Source organism: Microplitis demolitor, chromosome 9, assembly GCF_026212275.2.
Source record: "Microplitis demolitor isolate Queensland-Clemson2020A chromosome 9, iyMicDemo2.1a, whole genome shotgun sequence".
Lineage (NCBI taxonomy): Eukaryota > Metazoa > Arthropoda > Insecta > Hymenoptera > Braconidae > Microplitis > Microplitis demolitor.
The window spans coordinates 15,340,066-15,348,404 of NC_068553.1; the positions used below are offsets into that span (position 1 = coordinate 15,340,066).

The following is an 8,339-nucleotide window of genomic DNA, read 5'->3' on the forward strand; positions in this document are numbered from 1 at the left end:
AATCGACCGATATTGGGGGCATACAAACGATGTGTATCATCGTGAGGTAAGGAATAATAATTTTTTTCCACTACTTTCACGGATAATAATTATTTATTTTATGTTCTTATATTTTGTGCTGTGTAAAATAGGATTTTTGATGCTGAAGAGGGTCGAGGGGTCAGCAAGTTTAGGGATCTCTGCCAAATTTTTGAGTAAAATTCGGATGCGGAGGGTGCTACAGCAGAATATTTATTTGGACTAGTGTCCCTGATTAAAAAAAAAGGGATTTAAAATGGTTCGAAATAAAAAATTTTAAATACTTTTTAATACTTTTGAATACCTTGAATACTTTTGAATCCCTCTTCTTATGGGAATTTAACATTGCAAATCGTTTTAAATCCCTTTTTTTAATTAGGGGTAGAAGTCCTTGGAAGATTATGAGATTCTATTTAAGAATATCATTGGATTCGAATCAGATGGAGCCAGTATAATGATGGGAAAAGATAACTCTGTAGCTTCGAGATTTCTTGAAAAATGCCTTAGCATCTATATTTTCAAATGTATATGCCACTCATTGCATCTTTGTGCCAGCAATGCATGCAAAAAATTACCAAAGAGTTATGAAGATCTGGCTCGAAATGTCTATGGTGAATTTAAAAACAGCGCAGAACGACAGCACTTGTTCAAAAAGTTTCAAACATTTTTAGACATTGACATTCACAAAATTCTCTGCTCAGCGCAAACGCGTTGGTTATCTTTAAAAGCGGTTGTTTCAAGGATAATTGAACAGTGACCTGCACTCGAATTATACTTTAGAGACAAAATGCTGGCTATTCGATTGAAATCTGTTGAACAGATTGTTCAAGCTCTCAACAATCCGATCATCAAACTATTTTATATTTTTCTGGACTATATACTATCTAAATTTACCAAACTGAATGAACTTTTCCAGTCATCGTCGGTAGTCGTTACGAGCCTCCATGATAGAATTGGTAAAAACTATCAAGAGCTTTTGAACACATACATGTCCAGAAATTATATTTATCGGACTGATTTCACAACGACTTGTGTCGATTTTTTAATGAAAGGCTGTAAAGAAATTAAAAAGCGCTTCGATTTTTCGGATCCTGTTTTAAAATTAGTGTCAAATCTAAATCCGTCGAAAGCAATGTTGAGAAAGACCAGGGATATTGTCCCCAGTTTGCTGCCCTTGATGAAATCATTGCCCCCCATTGCATCAATTGAACAACATCAAATAATCGATGACGAGTGGCGTCAATTACCGTCTTTTGACCTTCCGGCAGATATTGATGCAAATAATCCGGTCGATATTTTTTGGGCAAAGCTATTGGAATGTGAAAAAGGAGATCAAGGAATGACCTTCAAAATCGTGTCAAAATTTGTGCTCGAAGTAATTTCACATCCACATTGGAATGCTGACAGCGAACGCATATTCATTTATTATTACATATGGAGAAGAGCGTATTGAATCTAGATCCATTATGGTGCCATAACACTTTTATTTTTGAAAATGAAAATCATTTTTTATTGAAAATGGAGAAAAGCCCTACTCATCTTGCTGTTCAAATTTCTAGAAGATTTATATTAGAGAAATCATTACCTTCCTTAGAACAGAAATTAATTAAAAGTAATGGGTTTAAAATTTTTTGTGAAAAAAATCTGACAGGAAGATTGAAAAATACATATAAAGTGAATGGTTGTACATTAATAGGTAAAGGTAGCGATTATGAACTAAATTTAACTGAACAGCAGCTTTTTACCAAAACAAAGAAATACCGATCTTTCAATAGATTTATTTACAACAGTAACCGGTATACTTCAAGCAGTTACCGCTTATGCCATAAAATTAATGATTCATTAATAGTATTGAAGGATGGAAAAATGGGTGTAGTAAAAAACATTTGTTATTTTACTGCCAAAAAAGCCAATGAAGAAATTATTATTTTTTATGAAGAAATAATAAAACAAAAAGAATATTTTCATCGTACGAATCAAGTAACAGTTCATAATATTGAAAAATGTACAGTTACTAAAAATCTATGTCTTTGTAAACCAGACATGATAATGCAACCGTGTATTTTGACTAATATAGAGGATCAGCATTATGTGATCAAAATACCAAAAGGATGTTACTATAACGATTGAGGCGGACGATAGCTCCATACAATATTTATAAATTATAAAGCAAGAATTTTGAAAACATAAACAAATGATTGACTAGCAGTCAATCATTACGCATGAAGAACTTATGTCGGATTAAATGTGAAGGCTGCTATCGCGAATCTGGTCACATTCAGATTTTCTCGGAGCTTTCATTTGCTCACTACACTTCTAATTGATTCTGAACAATTTTACTGTATTAGTTAGGTCTCAAATTGGTTAGAAATAAATTGTTATGAGTCCTGGTGCTAGAGTGGGACCTCGCTAAGCGTCCTCAGTCCACTCTAGGTGATGGCCAGGGCCTAAGTCCTCGAGCAAGTGTTTGCTGGCCCTTTTATATCTTAACTTTGGAAAGGTGGAGCTACCCCACTGTCGTCTAAGTTCAAATTCGATCTAGGTGGCCTTTGACATGGCCCCCAAGTGACTAAGGAAGTGATAATTAATATACAAATTATTCTAATAGATGGCCGTAGAATCAGTTAGACTTTGCGCTCGATTTTCAAATCGTAAAATCAAAACGCACGTTTACAATTTATCTATAAATTTTGTTATTGAAAAGGTTTGCATGTTTTTAGGTTTCCACTATATTAAATTTAAATTCTCAAAATCGATTAGAAAGCTATCATTTTTATGAGCTCGGCATTAAAATAAAAATGACTAGAGAACAATGCGGAATTTGGATAAACTTTATTGAAAATAATTTGTAGGGAATAAAATTGTCTATAAAAAAAAAATTATATAATATTTTTTTATATGTCTGATAGTTTTGCTGGAAAAGTGAAAAAATCTCGAAATTTACTGTAGATTTGACTTCCAGCTATATAAAATCTTATATGTATAATCATATATAATTGTGTATGATTATATACAATTAGACATAATTAGATATGGTTATGTATATAGTTATATACACAAGATTATATATAAACATTTTTTCTCGGGTACTATCTTAATTTAGTAATTATATTCTCATATTTTTTAGTAAATTTTACTGTATTTTTTTCGCCGTGTAAAATAATAGCTCCAAGAGTTGATAAAGAAGATATTAAATTGTCAATTAATGAAAACCAATTAAAAAATTTTTTATGCATTGAGAGTTTTATTAATTGGAAAAATACATCTTTAAATTTTTACTGTATTGTTATAATTATTTTCCTATCATAGGTATATCGTCATCGGCCTCCGCAGTAGTTATGCACGTACCTTGGAAAAAATACGAACTGCACACATTTCCTTCACAACAGCCATAACCTTGGGATGGATGGCACTAAAAAAAATGTATTTTAATGATTTTTTATTTTTCAGTTAAAATTATTGTCATTTATCGAAAGGTATAAACAAACAATTTTTATTGTATCAATTTTCAAGCGACGTACACGACGAGGAAAATATTGTCAGAATGATTATATCTAATGTCCCTGATTAAAAAAAAGTATTAAAAAGTATTCGACAGGATTCAAAAGGATTAAAATTTTAATACTTTCAAATCCTGCTAAATACTGTAAATCCAAAAATTTGAATCCTTTTGAATCCTGTCAAATACTTTTTTTTAATCAGAGGTATTTTCAAATAACATATCGTCAGAATAACGATTCGTATATTATTTATAGTATATTATTTATTTATAACAATTTAATTAAGAAAAAAAAATTCATTTTTTAGAGGGTGGTTTTTCTGCCCCGGAAAAACAAACTTTTCTCCCTTCGTATCCATCAATGATATGAAATGTAATTTTTCTATATATATTGTACATAAAGAAAAATTTAATTAAATGAAATTCGATCAAATTTCAGAATTTTTTTTTTTCAACTTTTTTAAAGGGAACCCCATTTTGCCCGCCAGAAAAGAAAATTTTATTTATTAACGGCAGCTAAAAATTTTATCTATTTATCTTGGATATCATTAAAAACAAAAAGATTTGGCGTATTTTAGTCATCGAAAACTTAGTATTTCCATAGGTACCCCCTTTTGCCCATCCTTCTCCTATAATTCTATAGTATTTTCTTAATTATATTTCTGACAGACTTAAAATATATGTTTTTAATATTACCATACCTATATTTTCTTTATATTTTTTAAATATAAAAAAAAAATATTTTTTGTATATTTTTATACAGGTATTTTTTATATATTCTAAGATACATTTTTAATATACTTAAAATGTATAAAATATATACGAAAATCGGCCAAAGGTTAGCTATTTAAAATATATTTTTTCTACGTATTTTATATATATTTATATATATTTTTTATGTATTTTTAATATATTTTTTTTCTTTTTGAAAAATGTAATTTTTTTATATTTTAACATATATTTTTTTATAAATTTTTTTCCTGTGGATATTGTTACTAAAATTGTATGCAAGCATACATGAAATTAGTTATTTTCGTATTATTTAATTATCTATTTTTCATTTTGATTTAAACGTTAGTATCATTTTTTGACTTTGATATGAATTTCAAACATCTTAACCTAAATGTTTACTGCATATTTTTTTATTTTTTATCTTCACAATCACTTGTAGTTGATTTATTTAACTAAAAAACAAAACTGCAGTTACTAAGAAACTGTCACATATTTTTTATAACTTTTTTTTTAATATTATTTATAATATTTATTTATTTTTATGTTTCTTGCTATTGACATACGTATAAAAACATAGTCTGAGAGCTTCCCGTAGTTCATATTTTGTCTGGCGCTGCAGTCACGCTCATAGCGAATACAATACGTTGTATCGTTCTTGGTTGCCGGTTACCTAAATGTAGAGTTTGCGCAATAGTTATGTCAGAAATTGATAAAATACCTAAATTAAGGATATGGATCGTCATTTTGACGATCCACTGTGAGGAAACTTTGTTTAGTTGAATTATTGGTTATATAGCGTATCATTAAGTAAGTTAGGTATACAGCGTATAGCCAGAATACACTGAAAAAAAAAAGATTCCAGTATCTGCGTGTTTGTATTCCCCCAAGAAAATTATTTGTTCAATCTTAGAAAAAATCAGTGTTGCCAGAACGTGGGATTCTTTTACCCCTTCACGTGGTGAAATAGCATGGAGTGTATAGTCGTCCCAATGAAAATTTGGGATTTCGCCCTTACTAAAATTATTCCACTTCTACCATAATATTTGGATTTGCGCATGCGCTAGATATCTTTTTCAGAATAATATAATAATGGGAGAGAAATTAATAGTGGGAAAAAAACAATCCTAAGCTTTCTCCGGGACGACTATAATGGCAGGAGAGGGTATAAAAATCCTACGTTCTGGCATTACTGGTACGAATGTACTCTAACCAAGAATATTATCTTTAAATAAGAATATAAATTTTTAAATCAAGAAATTATTACTGAGTTGGAGTATATTTTTACTATGATTGACCAAATACTTACTCAGGAGGATACAAACACGCAGATACTTGAATACAGCTTTTTTTTTTCAGTGTATCAATACGTATACTCAATCTGACGATATTTTTCTCTCGCTGTGAAACCAATCGAGCGTTTACGGTCGCAATCAAAAGGGTTCACCAAGACTTAAAATAGATAAGATTTGGAAGTCGATCGATTGAGTAATTTCCAAGTCTTACGGAATATAAAAATAAAAAAAAAATTTCTTTTTTAATTTTTATTGCATAACTCGTAAATCGCTCGACCGCTTTGTTTCTAAGTTTGATTCGATCAAAGTCTCAACAAGCTATTTCGATTGTCACAAAGCATGCGTGTGTATATCGGTTGATTTGTTCCGCAGATTTCGTCGGATAAAAATTACTTTTTTTCAGCGAAATGAATATTTCTCGCATGAAAAAGTATATCCCGCTAAAATAGTACATATTCGGTTCATATCTTTAGTATTGTCGTATGTATATGCTATTTTGCCGCCATATAATCTCGGATATATATTTTTTCGTATGAATTTGTTCGTCCAACAGTTTTTTGAGCTCGATGAGCTCAAAAGTTTACTAATAATAACGTTATCGCGCTTTTTAAGCTTGAAAATAGTGGGAAGTTTTAGGGTTGGCCCGCAGGACCATTCATCGCTTAGATTTTTTTATTGTGTTATGGTAATTACTCACCCAACCGCCTGGACATGCTGCATCTGCACCAGCGTAGAGACCAATCAATACAAAAATTGATAATAATAAAATTATTTTCGACATTTTTTTGATTTTATATCTTGAGCTGGAAAAACAATAGTTATTTAATTTTAATATTGCAGCTAAACAATCGAAGATATAATAAAAAAAAAGTACTGTAATTAATGTATAAAGCTTAAAATTTTCTACAAAAAATATTAAATTTATTTTATTTTATAAATTTAATAGCAAAAAAGTTATAATTAAAAATATATAAGCAATTATGATTTATTACCAATTGTTGTTCTCGAAGTTCTATGAGCTTTTGTGTAATCGATTTGCGGATCGCTAGTTTTTATCTGCTGAAAGTAGTGACCTTCACCATTTCCAATGATAGTTATTTTATTGCAATATCTTTGTTGCAAAACTCTTTAATGTCGATAATAATAATTTTTACTATACGGAGAAAAAAATTGAAGAATTTTTGATAAATTGCAGATCGTGACTTTTCTATGTCGAAAATAGTGACCTTTGACGTTTCCAGTGATAATTATTTTTTTTTTTTTGAGATAATTTTGTTGCATAAAACTTGAATGTTGATAATAATAATTTTTACTAGATGGAGAAAAAAGATGTAATGAAAAAAAAGATGGATGAAGATTAAAGACGAGTCGAAACGATTAAAATTGAATCGCTTACAATCATATGTAATTATCAATTGACGATTTTAAACGATTAAAAATTTTATCGTTTTTAATCACCTTGAATCGTCATTCATTATTAAATGCCCAGTAAACACATTTACGTGAATGTGACGTCAAAGTGACGTTACGCTATGTCATCATTTACGTAAGATATAAGTCACGAATGAGTCAGGTGTGACTCATTATCTTACACTTTTTTATGTAAGATTATGATGTAAAACTAATGACGTATACTTGACGTAAATGTAATGCCTGTGTGATATTCCATGACGCCAGTATAACATATGGGTGATGTCAAAATCATAAATCCGGAAAAAATATTTTTGAAAAAAAAAAAAAAAAAAGAAAAAAAAATTTATATACCGAATTTTTGATTTGATTATTACCGCGCGAACGCATTACAAATTCAGAAACACGAAGTGATCGCAGTAAATGATGAAAAAATCCTGGGTGTCTGCTGGTTTCGAACACATCTCTTCTTGACTGGTAGTCCTGAGCATTGATCGCTGGTCCACATCACGTGAGTTCAAGTCTTGTGCTTAATTGATGTATTCAGAGTGAAATGCCGGTAAAGACAGAGTCTATAAGTTTTCGTGATGAATTTTTATAAAGTTTCAAAAAATTCCATGAACTTATAAATGAAATTACCTACAAAAAAGTGTTTATGAGATTTTCTGATAAAACTGATAGTTTCGTCGGAAAAGTAAGGAGATCTTAAAATTTTCTATATATTTGACTTCAAGCTCAAATAATTTATGAACAGTTACATTTATCAAAAAATGATGAGACTTTTGTTGTAGAGCATTCAATATCCTACAAAAATATCTATCGTGCATAATAATTCGTTGATTGGCTTGTAAGTTGGAAAATTCTAAAAAATAAAAAGTTTTTTTCCCGTGTTATTTAAATAGAAAATAGAAAATAGAAAAATTGACTGACGCAAACCATAGTATTATTATTAAGAGCTTGGATTGGTACTGAAATTTTTATTTTTAGGTAGACTTTCAATTTTTGGATACCAGAAAAAAAAATTTTTTTTTTTAACCAACTTAATATATATATAATTTTTTATTGATGTTTCCTTTTATTTCGTGATAGTTTTAAACTTAATCAATACAGTTTCTTAAAAAAGTTTTTATATAATCCTGAAAATTGCTTGTTTTAACTTTTTATAAAATTGATTAAATTGGAAAGACAGATAAAGTTCTATACTCGGATATTTTAAAAATTTCTGAATTAATGATAAATGAAATTCATATCTGCCCAAATTTTAATAATTATCAATATTATCTGAATTGTTATTTTCTGATTGAAACTGATTGAAAATTTTCTGTCGGATTTAATTGGATTCAATCGGAAAATAATCAATAATTGAATTCTTATTTTCTAATTGAACC

The 8,339-nt window shown here is 29.3% G+C and overlaps 1 long non-coding RNA gene across 1 annotated transcript; it reads right to left on the reverse strand.

Annotated features, from left to right (window-relative positions):
* Positions 1 to 3,248: 3,248 nt before the first annotated feature.
* LOC103573585 (uncharacterized) lies at positions 3,249 to 6,923 on the reverse strand. The gene is made up of 3 exons (XR_549169.1): positions 6,534 to 6,923; positions 6,239 to 6,344; positions 3,249 to 3,430 (listed from the first exon to the last, which is right to left on the reverse strand). It is a non-coding gene; the product is annotated as an uncharacterized LOC103573585 (long non-coding RNA).
* Positions 6,924 to 8,339: the final 1,416 nt, after the last annotated feature.